This window comes from Bos taurus, chromosome 15 (genome assembly GCF_002263795.3).
Source record: "Bos taurus isolate L1 Dominette 01449 registration number 42190680 breed Hereford chromosome 15, ARS-UCD2.0, whole genome shotgun sequence".
In the NCBI taxonomy this organism is placed as follows: Eukaryota; Metazoa; Chordata; class Mammalia; order Artiodactyla; family Bovidae; genus Bos; species Bos taurus.
The window spans coordinates 339,585-358,544 of NC_037342.1; the positions used below are offsets into that span (position 1 = coordinate 339,585).

The 18,960-nt window shown below is 38.9% G+C and overlaps 1 long non-coding RNA gene and 1 pseudogene across 1 annotated transcript in view; both read right to left on the minus strand.

Annotated features, from left to right (window-relative positions):
* LOC132342277 (uncharacterized) overlaps positions 1-3,438 on the minus strand; it is a 36,437-nt gene extending 32,999 nt beyond the window's left edge. The window contains exon 1 of the long non-coding RNA XR_009490592.1: positions 3,292-3,438. This is a non-coding gene — a long non-coding RNA (uncharacterized lncRNA). The remainder of the gene's footprint in view (positions 1-3,291) is intronic.
* Positions 11,580-12,067, minus strand: OR5M13KP (olfactory receptor family 5 subfamily M member 13K, pseudogene; annotated as a pseudogene).

Genomic DNA, 18,960 nt, shown 5'->3' on the forward strand with positions numbered 1-18,960 from the left:
GGGATTCAATTTGAGTCTGTAGAGGTCATACTGTTAATAATAACCATATTATCTATAAAACTGAGACAGTATGTAAGAAATCATAAAGTGCATTTCTCATCTTTAGTACATGATAAAGGAGACTATCTCCTTGGAAGAAAAATCTATGACGATCCTAGATAGCATATTAAAAAGCAGAGATATTACTTTGCTGACAAATGTCTGTCTAATCCAAGCTGTGGTTTTTCCAGTAATCAGGTATGGATGTAAGAACTGGACCATAAAGAAAGCTAAGCACCTAAGAATTGATGTTTTTGAAATGTGGTGTTGGAGAAGACTCTTGAGAGTCCCTTGGACTGCAAGGAGATCCAACCAGTTCATCTTAAAAGAAGTCAGTCATGAACATTCATTGGAAGGACTGATGCTGAAGCTGAAACTCCAGTACTTTGGCCACCTGATGGGAAGAGATGACTTGGCAAGGAAAACTTAGAGAGACGTGGACAGAAGTGGCTCTGGGCACTATAAAACTTGGTATTCTTGAAAGACTCTCAACCTGAGGTTCTGTCTTGTGGCCTTTGATCTATTTCTTTTTCCATTGTGATACCACTCCATGGCATATTTATAAATATTTGTAATATGAAAAAAATAGAATTTAGCTCAGCTGGTAAAGAATATGCATGCAATGAAGGAGCTTCCCTGGTGGCTCAGAGGGTAAAGCATCTGTCTGCAGTGCAGGAGACCTGTGTTCAATCCCTGGGTCAGGAAGATCCCCTGGAGAAGGAAACGGCAACCCACTGCAGTACTCTGGCCTAGAAAATCCCACGGATAGATAAGTCTGGTAGACTACAGTCCATGGGATTGCAAACTGGACACAACTGAGCAACTTCACTTAGTGCAAAACAGTAGACCCCATTCTGATTACAGGGTCCTGAAGATCCCCTGGGAAAGGGATAGGCTACCCACTGCAGTATTCTTGGGCTTCTCTGGTGGCTCAGATAGTAAAGAATCCGCTTACAATGCAGAAGACCTGGGTTTGATCCCTGGATTGGGGAGATCTCCTGGAGGAGGCCATGGCAACCCACTCCAGTGTTCCTGCCTGGAGAATCCCCATGGACAGAGAAGTCTGGTGGGCTACCGTCCATGGGGTCGCAAAGAGTCAAAGACAACTGAATGACTCAGCATAGAGCACAGCAAACTGTCCAATACGTAGTCCTACCTGTGAAAGAAGAATGATTTCCCAGTGACAGAATGGATATGAAGAAGCTGAGGAATTTATACCAAAATTGTCACAGAGGGGCCAACACCCTAGGGTTCAATTATTTCTCACAGAAAATCATCTAGACTATAAACCACCATGAGTGATTTATTCTTTTTAAAATCTTAAACTCATTGAGGACATGTTTCTTGCCTCTCCCCAGTATCTTTAGGGAATCAAATCTGAAATGGTATACTAATGGGACTCATTTTTTTAAAAAAACTAATGCTTAAATGTCTTGATATTTTGAGACTTGACTTGGAAAAGTTACTAAGTTCCCATGCAGATAGAAGACTGAATGATATAGGAAAACCCTCAGTCAGATAACTTTTGCTGCATTTGAACTATTATTTACTGATTCTGAACATTGCTCTTTATATTTTATTTATTTTTTTAATTAATTTTATTTTATTTTTAAACTTTACATAATTGTATTAGTTTTGCCAAATATCAAAATGAATCCACCACAGGTATACATGTGTTCCCCATCCTGAACCCTCCTCCCTCCTCCCTCCCCATACCCTCCCTGCTCTTTATATTTTAAATTGCTATAATAATAAATAACTAGCAAAGGGAATACCATGGATATACAGATAATATAAATATGCTGATGATGCTTCGTTTGTCAGTCTAGACCATCTATACAGTTTGTCTTTTTTATCTTTTTTTTTTTTTTGGTCTACCTGGAGCTTAATCTTTAAATTCCATCAATAGAGCTCCTCAAGTGTCTAGTTTCCATCTGAGTTAGGCCACCGAGAGAAACCAGGAGCATAATAGAGATGAGAAGAAGGGAAAAGTATCCAAATTTAATTTTCATTTTCTCCCAGTTTCACAATGAAGGTTAAGGTGGCTGCATCTTTTCAAGGAAAATTCCTGTTGAGGTGTGTGTTGAAAAGGTGGCCTGGCAAGTTCTTCCTGGATCCTGTGACACTAGAACGCTGACAGAGCCCCTTGTATTGGCTGCTTCAGACTTGTATGAAAATTGCTTTATGACCTTAGCCTCCAGGTGCTTCAAATTCTTGGACTGATTTATTTAACACTGCCAATATTCTCCTCATTAAATTAAATTCTTTCCATTAAATTCTCTTCAGTTAAAACATGTGAGTAGGATTTTGTTTTGTCAGACCAGAGTGTTACACAATAATTACTCAATAAATGTTGTGATTGAAGTGATATTTCTGGCTTCACCATTGCTGGATACTAAAGGGGCCATTGAATCACCATCCTTCTGGGTCATGGATCACTTGCCGACTACATGCAGGAGTCAGAGATTAAAATTACTAGCATTGCTGCTACTGCTACTGGTAAGTCACTTCAGTTGTGTCCGGCTCTGTGTGACACCATAGATGGCAGCCCACCAGGCTCTCCTGCCCCTGGGATTCTCTAGGCAAGAACACTGGATTGGGCTGCCATTTCCTTCTCCAATGCATGAAAGTGAAAAAATGAAAGTGAAGTTGTTCAGTCGTGTCCGACTCTTAGCGACCCCATGGATTGCAGCCTACCAGGCTCCTCCATCCATGGGGTTTTCCAGGCAGGAGTGCTGGAGTGGGGTGCCATTGTAAAGAGAAACAGGTATTAAATGACAGGAGTCCAGCAATCAAGGTCTGAAGCTCAGCACATGTCCAGCGAGGGGGACTGTGGTCAAGCCCCAATGTGGGATAGTATTATTATTTTCCTACTGGAATGCTGTTTACCAGACTGTTTCTTCTACATTTAGTATTCTTAGCACATTTAATAGGAATCTGAATATTAACTGGTACAACAGTAAAATGATGCTAACAACTTTGGTTTTAAATTGCTACAAAATGTAATAACCATTTTGTAGTTATAAAACACATTAGAAATGAAACACCAAACACACCAGAAATCAAAAAGTACTACAACAAAAAACCCCATCTGACCAAACCACTGACTTTGCTATTCTTCTCTGTGCTCATTTTCAGTTTTCACCATAAATCTATTTTTGTTTCATGGATCTGGACGGGGAAGTTTTTCTCAAAAAAGGTGCTTTTGCCTTCTAAATACTGTTGGAAGTATTTTGAGTTGGAAGGACTCACCAAAATTGAAACCACTTCAAAGAAACAAATTTGACTGAGGAGTGCCACTGTTCTTTGTGCCTCAGTCTGCTAAGCATTGTGCTGTGCTTATTCACTCAACAGATCTGACTCTTTGTGACATCATGGGCTGTAGACTGCCAGGCACCTCTGTCCATGGGGATTCTCCAGGCAAGAATGCTGGAGTGGGTTGCCATGGCATCCTCCAGGGGATCTTCCCAATCCAGGGATTGTACCCAGGTCTTTGCATTGCAGGCAGATTCTTTATTTTCTGAGTCACCAGGAAGCCCCAAAACACTGGAGTGGGTAGCCTATCCCTTCTGCAGGGGAACTTCCTGACCCAGGAATTGAACCAGGGCCCCCTGCATTGCAAGTGGATTCTTCACCAGCTAAAATACCAGCATTCTTGCAGATAAAACTGGATATGAGAATGTGGCTTAGACATGCCTCTCTACCCCTTTCTTGAGAATTAGAGTCACCCAGGCACAGCAGAATAGTCAGAGGACTGTTACTCCCTCCTCCTTCTTGACATGACCAAGCAGCATGTCTGATTGAGATGGACATGGGTATCAACCACACTGAGCAGAAAAGGACATTTCTATTGATGATGAGGCACCTGCAGTGATCTTTTTCATCATGTTATGTATTTCCATTGGTGGCTCAGATGGTAAATCATCTGCCTGCAATGCAGGAGACCTGGGTTTGATCCCTGGGTCAGGAAGATCCTCTGAAGAAGGAAATGGCAACCCACTCTGGCCTTCTTGCCTGGAAAATCCCATGGTCAGAGTAGTCTGATAAGTTACAGTCCTTGGGGTCTCAAAGTCAGACATGACTAAGAGACTTCAATTCAAACCAGTGTAGGTAAGTGGGAATCTATAGAGAGCATCTGAAATGTCCTTCAAAGTCAGTACTTCTTTTACACTTGCCTCTGGATGAAATAAAGATACTGTACAGTAGAATACACAAAAACACAACCACTTGTAGAGGATGCGCACACATAATGTACACCAGTCACAAGAACTAACTTATGTGATCTGACATGTGAACAACACATTCACATCTTTGAAAATTCACAAATTGAAGGTTCATATGTAAAGGACTTATTGTATATGAATACAGTTATGCTGTTTGTGACAACATGGATTAAATTGGAGGGCATTAAACTACCGAAATAATGCATAAAGAGAAAACACACAAATGTTGGATGATATCGCACACATGTGTAATATAAAAAATATAACAAACTTGTGAATTAAACAAAAAAGAAGCAAACTCACAGATACAGAAGCCAAGCTATGGCTGCCATTGGGGAGAGGGAAATGGGGAAAGGCAGAATAGGGCTACAGGAAAATCGAGTTATTATGAGAATATTTATGTGTATGAAACTCTTGAAAATTTTAAAGCACTGTAGAATTTAAAAAAATCTTTCACTAGTAAAAAAGTATAATCTTACTTTGGAAACTGTAGGCATGTGTGGGTGCACACAGCACAGAGCACTGCAGTAAATCATATGTGAGTTGCTCCCTCAAACACAAATGTTTTACTTCATTGAGGCTGTGACTCATTTCTGTCTATGAGTTTCCAGTCAAGATGCAACAACTTTTGCTGGAGAACAAGAGTTAGCACCGAGTTACAGGTCCTCTAAAGGAGCGTTTAGGAGGAAACACTCTGAAAACAGCATATTCATTTGTATGATAGCATCAAGATGGCTTAGGAAAATTTTCATGATCTTTAACACACAAGCAACTCAAGAGATAGAATAAGTGGTGATTACCAGAACAGAGAAAAATGGAAGGAAAATGATCAAGACTTGGGAATTTCAAATGTATAAAGATGTGTAGGAAACTGAACTAGAGAAGTTCAGTTGAAGGATTCATTTATTATGTATCACTTGATGTTTGCCTGTGGAACTCAAAGTAGTCTTGACTCATAAGCTCAATGACTTATGTGAGATCCAGACATACAACAACTGAAGTAGAATAGAGCTACTGATAAATGGAAAGACAAAAAAAAAAAAAAAAAAAAAGGCCTGTTGAGAGAATTTGGATACACAGAAAGAAAATCACAGTTGACCTGGCTGCCTGGTCAGGCTGGAGTGAAGATGAGTATCTTCTGAACAAGGTACTTATGGGTTTACTAGTTCATAGCCAAGAAGAGCCTCTATCTGTTGGAAAAAGTATATATCAAAGGATTAGCTCAAGGATGGTAGAAAGCTACAAATTGTTAAACCTGGAAGTAGGACTTTGTACATTATAGATAAGATCCAGTACAATAACAAATATACTATATCCTTGTCAAAAACTATCAAGCATTTCAAGACAATGAGAGGAGAGCATTGCATCTAATATAAGGGTTTCTGAGACCAAAACACTGTTAACATACTAGTTGTATGTACACAAAGCATACCATTCCTGTAAGACAGAGGGCAACCTACTTGTACAGATGAATTTTTTAAGATATTTAATTACAAGTCAATGAGAAAATATTTTGTTTCAGAAAAAATCAGTAAAGGTAAAATTTTAGCATGAATTCACTGTAAGATGGTTTTCACATCCTCTGTTTTATTTGTTTGCTTTGCTTTATATCTCATGAAAACCTTCAAAAGTATATTAAAATCATGGATCCTCAATAAAAATAAGGCAACCCCACACAATCTTAACAAGAAATCAAAAAATCAATATACAAGTGGTTCTTAGGTTGTCTGCCTCTAATGATAAAATCTCTTGTACTAGATCAGGTCCATCATATGCCTGAGGACATGTCCTTATATTAGTATGTGAGGAGCAGAATGTTTGCCTTTCTTGGTTCTTCTGCACCACTGACAGCTCTGTAAAATATTGCTCAGAAAGATCAATAGACATTTCAATAACTTTGTTGCCTAGGAAATTAGTTGAATTTCAAACTGACACTGAAAACAGAAAGGAATGTCTGCACATAACTTGATAAAACAAAGTGTAAATTGTAGGCATTAGATTGAGACTTTACTAAAGTTTCTTTTGACTAAAAAGAGAAAGTAGAAACACAAAGGTTTACTTCTGGTTTGGATGTGCACTTGTTTTCTCTACCTCTGATTAAGATAGTTCATTGATCCTCTCTAAGCTGAGAAGGCAATGGCACCCCACTCCAGTACTTTTGCCTAGAAAATCCCATGGGCAGAGGAGCCTGGTGGGCTGCAGTCCATGGGGTCGCTAGAGTCCGACATGACTGAGCGACTTCACTTTCACTTTTCACTTTCATGCATTGGAGAAGGAAATGGCAACCCACTCCAGTGTTCTTGCCTGGAGAATCCCAGGGAAGGGGGAGCCTGGTGGGCTGCCGTCTATGGGGTCGCACAGAGTCGGACACGACTGAAGTGACTTAGCAGCAGCAGCAGCAGCAGCAAGCTGAGAAATGTAACCACATTTCTAGCAGGATATGGGAAGTAGGGACCTGAATGTGACATTGGGAATCATCCCTCTCGAGATTCATTGTAACACCTGGGACCAGAGAGAAAATCATGTCTTAGTCTTATTCTCCATAATTTCAAACCACTGTTTGCCTTAAAAGCTGTATGTGGGCACACAAAAAATATCAAATTGAAAGTTTGATGACTGCTTGTTTTATGTTTTCCCTTTCTTTTATAATGAAATGACTTCCTCTCTAAAATTCAGAGCTCTTATCAATATCCTTCATGATGCATGTGCATGTCTTGAACAGGTCAGGCTTTAACAGGAGTCTGAAACTGGCAAAGTGATTGGCAAACATCATTTATATAGGTAAGTTGATTCCTCAAAACAACCCAAAGAGACAGTGACTCACTCTTGAAGTTTCAGCTAAACAGATAGAGATGCTTTTAAAGGAAAATTGTGTCACTAACTTACCTTGTCCTACATGGCTAGTTTGTGTTCAGGTAGTGTTTGAGTTCCTGCCTTCAGAAACCAAACTGTCTACAGTTTCAGTCATAGGTGGTTTCCATACCTCAACCTGAAGACAGGTTTCCACAGCTAGCACAACACTGAAACTGAAAATAAGAAAACTAATAACGATAACACTTTACCCACAGAGAAAGATAATCTGATAGTGCATCTCTCTCTATAATTAAACTAGAAGAAGCCAGAAAATAAAATATATTTTAAATACTGAAAACAAGTATTTGTCTTGGCATATTCATACCAACAGACTGGTTCCAAATAGGAAAAGGAGTATGTCAAGGCTATATATTTTCACCCTGCTTATTTAACTTCTATGCAGAGTACATCATGAGAAATGCTGGGCTGGAAGAAGCACAAGCTGAAATCAAGATTGCTGGGAGAAATATCAATAACCTCAGATATGCAGATGACACCACCCTTATGGCAGAAAGTGAAGAGGAACTCAAAAGCCTCTTGATGAAAGTGAAAGAGGAGAGTGAAAAAGTTGGCTTAAAGCTCAACATTCAGAAAACGAAGATCATGGCATCCGGTCCCATCACTTCATGGGAAATAGATGGGGAAACAGTGTCAGACTTTATTTTGGGGGGCTCCAAAATCACTGCAGATGGCGACTGCAGCCATGAAATTAAAAGACGCTTACTCCTTGGAAGGAAAGTTATGACCAACCTAGATAGCATATTCAAGTGCAGAGACATTACTTTGCCAACAAAGGTTCGTCTAGTCAAGGCTATGGTTTTTCCAGTGGTCATGTATGGATGTGAGAGTTGGACTGTGAGGAAAGCTGAGCACTGAGAAATTGATGCTTTTGAACTGTGGTGTTGGAGAAGACTCTTGAGAGTCCCTTGGACTGCAAGGAGATCCAACCAGTCCATTCTGAAGGAGATCAGCCCTGGGATTTCTTTGGAAGGAATGATGCTAAAGCTGAACTCCAGTACTTTGGCCACCTCATGCGAAGAGTTGACTCATTGGAAAAGACTGATGCTGGGAGGGATTGGGGGCAGGAGGAGAAGGGGACGACAGAGGATGAGATGGCTGGATGGCATCACTGACTTGATGGACATAAGTCTGAGTGAACTCCGGGAGTTGATAGACAGGGAGGCCTGGCATGCTGTGATTCATGGGGTCGCAAAGAGTCAGACACAACTGAGCGACTGAACTGAACTGGACTGATTCATACCCAAATGAATGCTCCATTCCGAATGGACAAGTGATATTCTTAGATAAGTGGATTGAAGGGACTCTCACTAAAAGAACTAATTAAGGGTTCATAACTCTCAGAAGAAAACTAAACCATAAACGAAGAGTGGCAGCAAAGAGAATTGTTACAGAAACAGGGATAAATGTCACTAAAGTTAAAGGAACATGGATATTGAATCAATATTTAATATAAATATACTTGAAATCATATACTACATAGACAATGTGTAAACTTCATTATTAAATAATTTATTATTAGTGATGAATTCTGTGCCTGCAGATGAAAGTTTATTAGTTAGAAGCAGGATAAATTCATAATTAAAATATTTTAAGCTCCTTTTATTATTTAATAATAAAGTAGATGTACTGATTAATGACTAAGACAAGTATGAATATAAATTTTAAGTCAATTTATTGAAAATAGATGATAGAATGTGTCATAGTCAAACAAGGAGTAAAAAGAAAAGAAGCTTAGAAAATATGATTTAATTCACAGTGGGTAAAATAAAAAAGCTTTGACCAATCTAGGAAAGTGAAAGTTGCTCAGTCATGTCCGACTCTTTGCGACCCCATGGACTGTAGTCTCCCAGGCTCCTCTGTCCATGCGATTTTCCAGGCAAGAGTACTACAGTGGGTTGCCACTGCCTTCTCCAGGGGATCTTCCCAACTCAGGGATTGAACCAGAGTCTCCTGCATTGCAGGTGGATGCTTTACTCTCTAAGCCACCAGGGAACCTCAATCTAGACAGCATATTAAAAAGCAAAGATATTACTTTGCCAACAAAGGTCCTTCTAATCAAAGCTGTTGTTCTTCCAGTAGTATGGATGTGAGAGCTGGACTATAAAGAAAGCTGAGCACCGAAGAATTGATGCTTTTGAACTGTGGTGTTGGAGAAGATTCTCAAGAGTCCCTTGGACTGCAAGGAGATCCAACCACTCTATCGTAGAAGAAACCAGTCCTGAATATTCACTGGAAGGACTGATGCTAAAGCTGAAACTCCAATACCTTGACCACCTGATGTGAAGAACTGACTGAATGGAAAATACCCTGATGCTAGGAAAGATTGAAGGCAGGAGGAGAAGGGGACGACAGAGGATGAGATGGTTGGATGGCATCACTGATTCGATGGACACAAGTTTGAGCAAGTTCTGAGAGCTGGTAATGGACAGGAAAGCCTGGCATGCTGCAGTCCATGGGGTTGCAGAGAGTCAGACATAACTGACCAACTGAACTGAACTGAACTGACTGAACTGGAAACAATAAATGTACTGCTAAAGAACTATGATTATCAGAAACAACTTTTAGTTTTTAAGTATCAGAGATGGGATAGAAACTATAAATGATATGAGGAATAATACTAACTTATTACTTGACATAATTTAATAATATAAACTCCATATTTAGAGAACTATGAAAAGAAAAGAGAAAAACCCACAAACATCTCTCTCATGTCTTATGTGTGAAACAATAAAACTTGTGTGGGGATACTGAAGATCTGACAAAAGCAGAGAAATCAACTAACTTGGCAGAATAAAACCATGTTTTGCTCAACTGCCATCTCTTCTGAGAATTTTCCAGCACCATAAGATTCCCCCACTTGTATGCCTCAGAAAGAGATGCCAAAGGTGAGCAGTGGGGTCCATGACATGGAGATATGTGAAAATCCTAAACAAAAGTGTCATTGTGAGAATACTTAGCAATGATTTCTTATGCTTAGACAAGTGCTCTTTATATTATTTTGTGTTTATGGTTGTGAGCTGGTAAAAGATCATAATAAAAAATTATTAATGAAAGTAAAATATCAAAATGAATCCACCACAGGCATACATGTGTTCCCCATCCTGAACCCTCCTCCCTCCTCCCTCCCCACACCATCCCTCTATTTAGCAAAACTAATACAATTATGTAAAGTTTAAAAATAAAATAAAATTAAAAAAAATAAAATTAAAAAAAAAGAAAGTAAAATATCAATTTTAAAAGGACACTTGTAGGTAAAACAAATCATAAGAATCTTTTTTTCAAAATCTAAAGGCAATTTGGCATTTCTGCCAAATGATTTAAGAATGAGGATTCCATTGGACCAGTACTAACATCTAAACAACTTTCTTAGAGTAATAACTTAAGATACCCAATGATATTCACTGATACATAATGTGAACCAAGGAAAAATCAAGCAAACAAAGAGAAAAACCTCTCTTCATGATATGGCTGACAAGTTTTTGAAAATATTTCAGAAACTATAAACCTTCCAAATCAAAAAAATTTCATTGTCTTAGCACCGTTTGGTAAATCTGTCTTTTATAACTTTGTACTATGCAAAGAGTTGACTCATTGGAAAAGACCCTGATGCTGGGAGGGATTGGGGGCAGGAAGAGAAGGGGATGACAGAGGATGAGATGGCTAGATGGCATCACCAACTCGATGGACATGAGTTTAAGTGAACTCCGGGCGTTGGTGATGGACAGGGAGGCCTGGCATGCTGTGGTTCATGGGGTTGTAAAGAGTTGGACACAACTGAGCGACTGAACTGAACTGACTGACTGACTATTATGAGCACTGTGAATAGAATTATCTGTCCTTAGTAATTTTACATAACAATAACAATGCAGTCTGGTCTTGTCATTAAATTCCTATGTGACATTTATTTTAAATACACTAAAATAACACAAGCTAATGATCTGACACATTCCTCCAAGTCTCATAAGTGAATTACAAAAGAAAAAAAAAAAATAGGAAGAGTGATTTATGTACTGAAAATTATCTCTGATTAGTTAGAGAATACAAATATATTATATACCTCTGGTGAAATGTGTATCTGAATTGATCAACAATTTCTCCTGAAACACTTTGCTTATTTCTCTTTTTACATCTTTGTTTGGAAGGCTTTAGGTCTGTATATTAAAACTCTGTACACTTATGAGTAAAGTGGGTAGAATAAACTTTCCTTTATTAACTTTATACAGCAATAACAATGCTGCTTGGTCTTGTGTTTTAATTTATATGTGGTATTTTTTTAATACACTAAGTCACAACTAACAATAGGCTAACATTCCTCCAAGTTTTATAGGTGAATTTCAAAAGAAAAAGAATAATTCATAGCCAAAATTATTTTTTAATTTAAATAACTCACTAATTGATCAGACAATATGGATATATTACATATCTGTGATCAAAATGTGCACCCTATTTGGGAAAAAATTTCCTTTGCATCATTCTCCTTACTGAGTTTTTAACATCTTTGTTCTGAAGGCAGTGATCAAAGGGTTTAGCATAGGACTCAAGAAAATGTAAAAAACAGCTACAGTTTTGCCTAGTTCTACAGAGGTCTTGGAAGAGGGCCTCAGATGCATGCAGAACAGTGTCCCATAAAATATAGTGACAGCCGTCACATGAGACTTACAGGTGGAGAAGGCCTTGTGCCTCCCTCCTGCAGAGCAGATATGCAGAATGGCTCTACAGATGAAAATGTAGGAGATGAAGATGATGGTGAGAGAACACATGAGGTTGGAACCAGCAACTACAAACATGGCAGTCTCTTTGACATAAGTATCTGAGCAGGCCAGGACTAGGAGAGGTGGGTCCACACAGTAAAAGTGGTTGATTTCATTGGGTCCACAGAAGGAGAGACGGAGCATCAGGATGGTCTGCGCAAGACCATTTGCAAAGCCGTAAGTATCAGATCAGATCAGTCGCTCAGTCGTGTCCGACTCTTTGTGACCCCATGAATTGCAGCACGCCAGGCCTCCCTGTCCAGCACCAACTCCCGGAGTTCACTGAGACTCACGTCCATCGAGTCAGCAATGCCATCCAGCCATCTCATCCTCTGTCGTCCCCTTCTCCTCCTGCCCCCAATCCCTCCCAGCATCAGAGTTTTTTCCAATGAGTCAACTCTTTGCATGAGGTGGCCAAGGTACTGGAGTTTCAGCTTTAGCATCATTCCTTCCAAAGAAATCCCAGGGCTGATCTCCTTCAGAATGGACTGATTGGATCTCCTTGCAGTCCAAGGGACTCTCAAGAGTCTTCTCCAACACCACAGTTCAAAAGCATCGATTCTTCGGCGCTCAGCCTTCTTCACCGTCCAACTCTCACATCCATACATGACCACAGGAAAAACCATAGCCTTGACTAGACGAACCTTTGTTGGCAAAGTAATGTCTCTGCTTTTGAATATGCTATCTAGGTTGGTATAAGGAACAGCAAAAAGAGAAAGGCAGACACCTCGGGACATCTTGCTGGCATATAACAAGGGTTTGCAGATGGCCATGTAGCTATTGTAAGCCATCACTGTGAGCATATAATAATCTTCAATCACCAAGGCAATGAAAAAGTAGAACTGTATAAAGCAGCCAAGGAAGGAAATTATTTTTCTCTTGGATAGGAAATGAACCAGCGTCTCAGGAGTGATGTTGGTGGCATAACAGATCTACAAAAGAGAGGTGGCTGAGGAAGAAATTCATTGTAGTCTGAAGCTTTGAGTCAGTTCTGATTAACAAAATCATGCCCACATTACCAATGACTGTGATCAGGTAGATGACTAGGAAGACCACAAAAAGGACAGGCTACAAGTCAGCTCGATCTGTCAGTCCCAGGAGGATAAACTCAGTCACCTCTGTGTAGTTTTCCTTTAACATTGTGTTTGCTCAGCTTCCAACATGTTCTAAAGTAAATGAAATAAAACTCGTTTGTCATTTTTCCATTACTCACATCATATCATCTGATGCCCATTCCTCTCATAATGTAAATACATGTGAAATAAATAGCCTAGTAAGCGTGAAATTAATACTTTGAATATCTAAATTAATACAGAGCTTCTTTACATAAAGTCATACATTCAAATGCTTTTCTCCAAGTCTTTTCATAGTTGAAAAATATTTATGTTTTCTGAAAATTGTTTTCATGATCAGAATTACTTATAATTCTTTAAACATTGCTTTTCATTGAAATTATGACACTTTGTTTTTCAATATAACTTATGATGTGGTATCTAAAGCATCAGTCATCAAAACTCATGTGTTTTCACAGCTTAGTGGACTTAAGTTCATGGAATTGGTGGGTCTTTATAGAACCAGATTCTGTCTACTTGCCCCTTCAAACTCAAGATCACTTTCAGACTGGTCCCTCACTCTGCAATGCATATCCTCTTTCCCCACTCTTGTCTATCTCGGGGGGTCCTAAAATAATCAAATATTATTCAACTTTTAAGATAGCTCAAAATATCTTTGCTTTGTATTTTATAGACAATTATTGGGGGCCAATTTGTTGCATGAGATACAAAATCAAATCCCTATTTTTGGATAATAGAGAAGCATATAATACATAAATAATGTGTATGTGTTGGTGGATGGGTATATATATATATATGTATCATATATCAGTGATATTAAATATTCGAGTATAGAGTGATTGGGGTATAGAGATATTGTATTAAAATCACCCTGGTGTGAAATATGTGGAATCTAGATAAGTGGTACTGATGAACCTATTTGCAGGGCAGGAATAGAAATTCAGACATAGAGAACTGGCTTCAGACACAGCAGAGGAAGGAGATGGTGGAATGAATTGAGAGAGCAGCATTGAAACATATACATAACCATATGTAAAGCAGAGAGCTAATGGAAAGTTGCTGTACAACACAGGAAACTCAACCTGGTGCTCTGGGACAACTGAGAAGGGGGATGATGTGCAAGGTAGGAGCGGGGTTCAAGAGGGAGGGTGCATATGTATATGTAAGGCTGATTTGCATTGTCCTATGGCAGAAGCCAACACAATTTTGTAAAACATTTATCCTCCTATTAAATATAAATTTAAAAAGCAATCAAAAAAGATTGTCAGCAATATCCTTGGATCATAATGATTTTAAGTTTACCACGTTTTAACTCTTGCAAAGAGTAAGTATAAATTCTAAAACTGGAATTTTCAATATAAAGTTCATTAAAGCATGCAAAAAGTCATACTGAAAATAATCATATGATCCATATAACTGAGACAGTATATAAGAAATCGTAAAGTGTGTCTCCCAACGTTTGTGCATGATAAAGGTGGCCATGAAGATTATGATGGAAAAATCTACACTTTACTTTCATAGCACATAAAGGTATGTCATTGTTATAATGACTCTTATTAATAGCTACCATTTCAGTGATGGACAGAGGTCACCTTGTAATGTACTTTGTAAATGAAACACTCCTGCTTTCTTACCCATGTGCATTATTTCATTATGCACCTGAGAAACTTGGACTTATTGACCAGCATAATAAAGTATAAGTCTCCTAAATCAATGAAATTATAATCATTCTGTATTTGTCATAATAAAGCATTTTTGGTTCTGGGATTGTATTTTAGTGTCCCTATTTATTAAATTATTAATCAAAAGCCAAAATAACTAATACAGTAAACCCCCTACATACAGACATTCAAGTTGCAAACTTTCAAAGTGCGAACATAGGTGTCAGCTCCTGTTTGCCAGCCATTTCACAGTACTGCTGCTGTTGCTGCTAAGTCACTTCAGCCGTGTTCCACTCTGTGCGATCCCATAGACGGCAGCCCACCAGGCTCCCCCGTCCTTGGGATTCTCCAGGCAAGAACACTGGAGTGGGTTGCCATTTCCTTCTCCAATGCATGAAAGTGAAAAGTGAAAGGGAAGTCGCTCAGTCCTGTCCAACTCTTAGCGACCCCATGGACTGTAGCCTACCAGACTCCTCCGTCCATGGGATTTTCCAGGCAAGAGTACTAGTGAACTTTTAAAGGTACTGTACTGTAAAATTGAAAGTGTTGTCTTTATTTTTGTGTTTGTTCTTTATATGTGTATTATTTGTTTGTACCATAAACATATTATTGTACCTGTTATGAACGTATATTGCCGACTGTGTTAATTGGGTACATAGGCTAACTTAGTTGGACTTACAAATTGTAATTACAAATGCACTCTCAGAACTGAGCTCATTTATTTATAGAGGACCTTTTGTCTTTCCATTTATTTTTACTATGGGGTAATGAGGGATTGCAAGCAATGAGCATTCCAGATCATTTGAGTATTTGATGGTAATGACCTTCTTTTACAAAAATAGAACACAGCATCTTATGTGATAGGGAAAAAAAAAAACTCAGGAAGAAGTATTTGCAAGTGGACAGAATTGTCTTTGGAGATGAACAAATTTGTACTCTTGACACTCACTTAAGTTTCTGTCATTGGTCTAGTTCTTTTTCTGCTATGATACCACCCCACTGTACAGTTATAAATATTTGTTCAGTTCAGTTCAGTTGCTCAGTCATGTCCGACCCTTTACAACCCCATGAATCGCAGCACGCCAGGCCTCCCTATCCATCACCAACTCCCGGAGTTCACTGCGACTCATGTCCATCGAGTCAGTGATGCCAAATGGTTGGCAAATCTTTCAAATATTCTTCTTACTAAACTTGTGCTTAGCCTATAGAGATCTTCTTTGGTTCCTGGGAATCTGGATCCAAATGTGTTGGAGACTCAAAACCACACAGTTTCTGTGATCTGGGGATGGTTATGCTTATATGGTCTTCTGGGGTTCATCTTTATCAACACTTTCCAGTGTGGTTACAGGGAAATATTTAAATACGTATTACTCAAGTGCAAGGAGTTAGGAAGTCTCTGATCTCTCAACTCCCAGAGGATAAGAACTAGCAGCTTCAACCAAGATGGCAGCCAAACCAGTTTATCCATTCTCTCTTGTGGCCATGGCGCCTGTGATCAAGGAGACGAGGGAGGGGCATCTGGGCTGGGCTTGCGCCCCGTCTATAACTGTGTTTAGAAAATTATCTTGGACTCTGGGACCCAAGGCACAGAAGGTCCTAGTCATGGGATAATGGATGCATGAGCTCCCTAGTGTTCATAAAACAGCCTTATTCATACCTGTCACACAGAGTTGTAGGGGGGATTGAGGAAGAGAACATGTGGAAATATCTAAGTCCCTGCAGAACTGCTATTCTACTGCTAATGCCCAGTAGATAAAGGCATGTAGGCTAGAGTGACTCAGAAGGTAAAGAATTTGCTTGCCACGCAGGGGATCTGGGTTCAGTCCTTGGGTTGAGAAGGTGCCCTGGAGAAGGGAATAGCAACCCAATCCAGTATTCTCTCTTGGAGAATTCCATGGACAGAGGAGCCTAGGGGGCTACAGTCCTTGGGATTGCAAAGAGTCAGACATGACTGAGCAACTGCCAGGCTAGAGAAACTGCTTTTAGTAATAGAATAATGAATCATGATTAACTGTTAAGAGTTTTGCTGCCTCTTCTGTTTGCTAATTATGTGATCTTGGGCAAGTTCCTCAGCCTCTTTCTTTATACCTGAGTTCTAATACTTGTAAGAAGAGGGCAATAGGAGTACCTGTCACAGGATAGTGTGGGGTTTCTATGAGTGAGCACATGTAAAGTGCTTACAACAGTGCTTGGCATAAACCAAAAGCTCACTGTTGTCTTTCGTCACTTTCTGTATACAAAACCAGAGCACATGGCTTGACTGATTCAAGTTTCTGAAAGAATTGTCTCAAATCACATACATGGCTTCTTTATTCTTATGGCTGGTAAAATCTGGACAAATACAGAAATTAAGAGAGAAGGAAGGTTAAATTTTAAAGTATTGAATACTGATTCAAAAGTCACTATAGTCCAGAAATCTATGGATGTTCAGCCTTCTCTCACTAAAAAATCTGACAGTTTAGTTGAGTCCTAGGAAGGTTGTAGGAGATACAGGAAATGTGGATGCAATGAGAACTAACAGATAATGAGCACTCTGTATTTACGTCACTCCGCTAAGTGTGGTATTTCATCTAATTCTCACATACTCCTACTTTATGTAAATTAAAATTGATGTTTACTGTGAGCATCTTTTGAGATCAAAAGGCTAATAATAAGTAGACCTTGGATTGAAATACAAGCTGGTCTAATTTCTAAGCTTGAGCTCTAACAATTATGTTATTATAGGGCACCAGGCACTGATTCTGTGATGTGTTTTTTGCAGTGGTATTGGTGAGGGAAAAGGTGCTGATTCAGACCAACTGTACATTATTTAGAGGCTTTGCTTCTACCACCAGTGGCAAGGAATACATATTCCTCAGACATGCCCCCTGTGTAGCACTGACCAGAAAGGACCATTGAGAAAAGAGAATATTTCTCATCTCCCTTTCCACATTTGGCCCCTATCTGGGATATCGTCCTAAGCACTTTCTTGGGAGTTTTCATTCTATAAATTTCCTGATGTTTTCAGAGTAGAATGGAAGACTAAGCAGATGTTCAGACCTAGGACCAGGGATATTCTCTATATGAATGGGGCATGGTAGAGTCCTAGAGAAATAATATACCAAAGACATGAACCTGTGTATTGATGATCAGTTCTATTTACTGTAGATTTTATGCTTGTCATCGAACTTACCAGAACCTGTTAAACAGCTTAAATACAGCTTAAATAAATAGGGGTTATTGGGAGGAACACCAAAAAATATCATATACAATTACCCATTAGTGCTTTATGCATAAAAATATTTCCTGAAAATTTTGCATTTCTCCACAACTATAATACTGTTGATCATCATTTATTGAATCCTGGCTAAGCTGTGTAATCTTGGGTTAGTTATTCAACTTCTCTGTGCCTCAGTTTCCTCTATCTTATAAAGAGAGATAATAACAGTATCTCATAGGTTGATTAGAATCAAATTAGGTACTTAGGTACTATCTTGGGATATGGGATTGAAGATGGTTGTTTTTCAAAACGGGAGAAAGTTGGTCGTGTCTAAATACCAATGGAAGAGCTTAAAAAGAGAGGAGATGAGGGAGGGTGAGAAATTGGGAGAGAAGAAAAGAAGAGGAAGAGGCAGAGGAAGGAGGAGGGGAAGGGAAATGGAAGGGGCAGGGAAGGAGTAATAAAGTTATAGATACAGGAGTGAGAAGGAGTAATCAGTAGAGGATTATTAGGTATGGCAGACAGTTGTCCACAGAGTAGCTATTTCTCATCTTCTTTCTTTCAACCAAAACTTCATTTGTTCTGGTGCCAGGTGACCATGTGTTCAGGGGAAACTGTGGTCCATCTCCAGACCATAGTGTGACTTTGAATTAGTTTAAGTAACTATGACTATGTTTTTCTCCTTTCTAGTGATAAACTTAGGAATAGGCATGTGACACAATTCTAGCTAAGGAAAAAAAAAAAAAAAAACTCTGGGTATTACTTTTAAAAAAATTTGATTGAAATATAGTTGATTTACAATATTCTGTTAATTTCTTCTGTACAGCAAAGTGACTTAGAATATATATTATTTCCCATTATGATTTGTCACAAGATATTAAATATAGTTCCTGGTGCTAAATAATATGACCTTGTTTATCCATCCTGTATATACTAGTTCGCCTCTGCTAATCCTAAACTCCCATTCCATTCCTTCCCTCCCCTACCCAATCTCCCCCTTAGCAACTGCAACTCTGTTCTCTATGTCTGTGAGTCTGTTTCTGTTTTGTAGATATGTTCATTTGTGTCATATTTTATTTATTTATTAAAATTTTTATTGGCATATCATTGATTTACAATGTTGTGTCAGCTTCAGGTGTA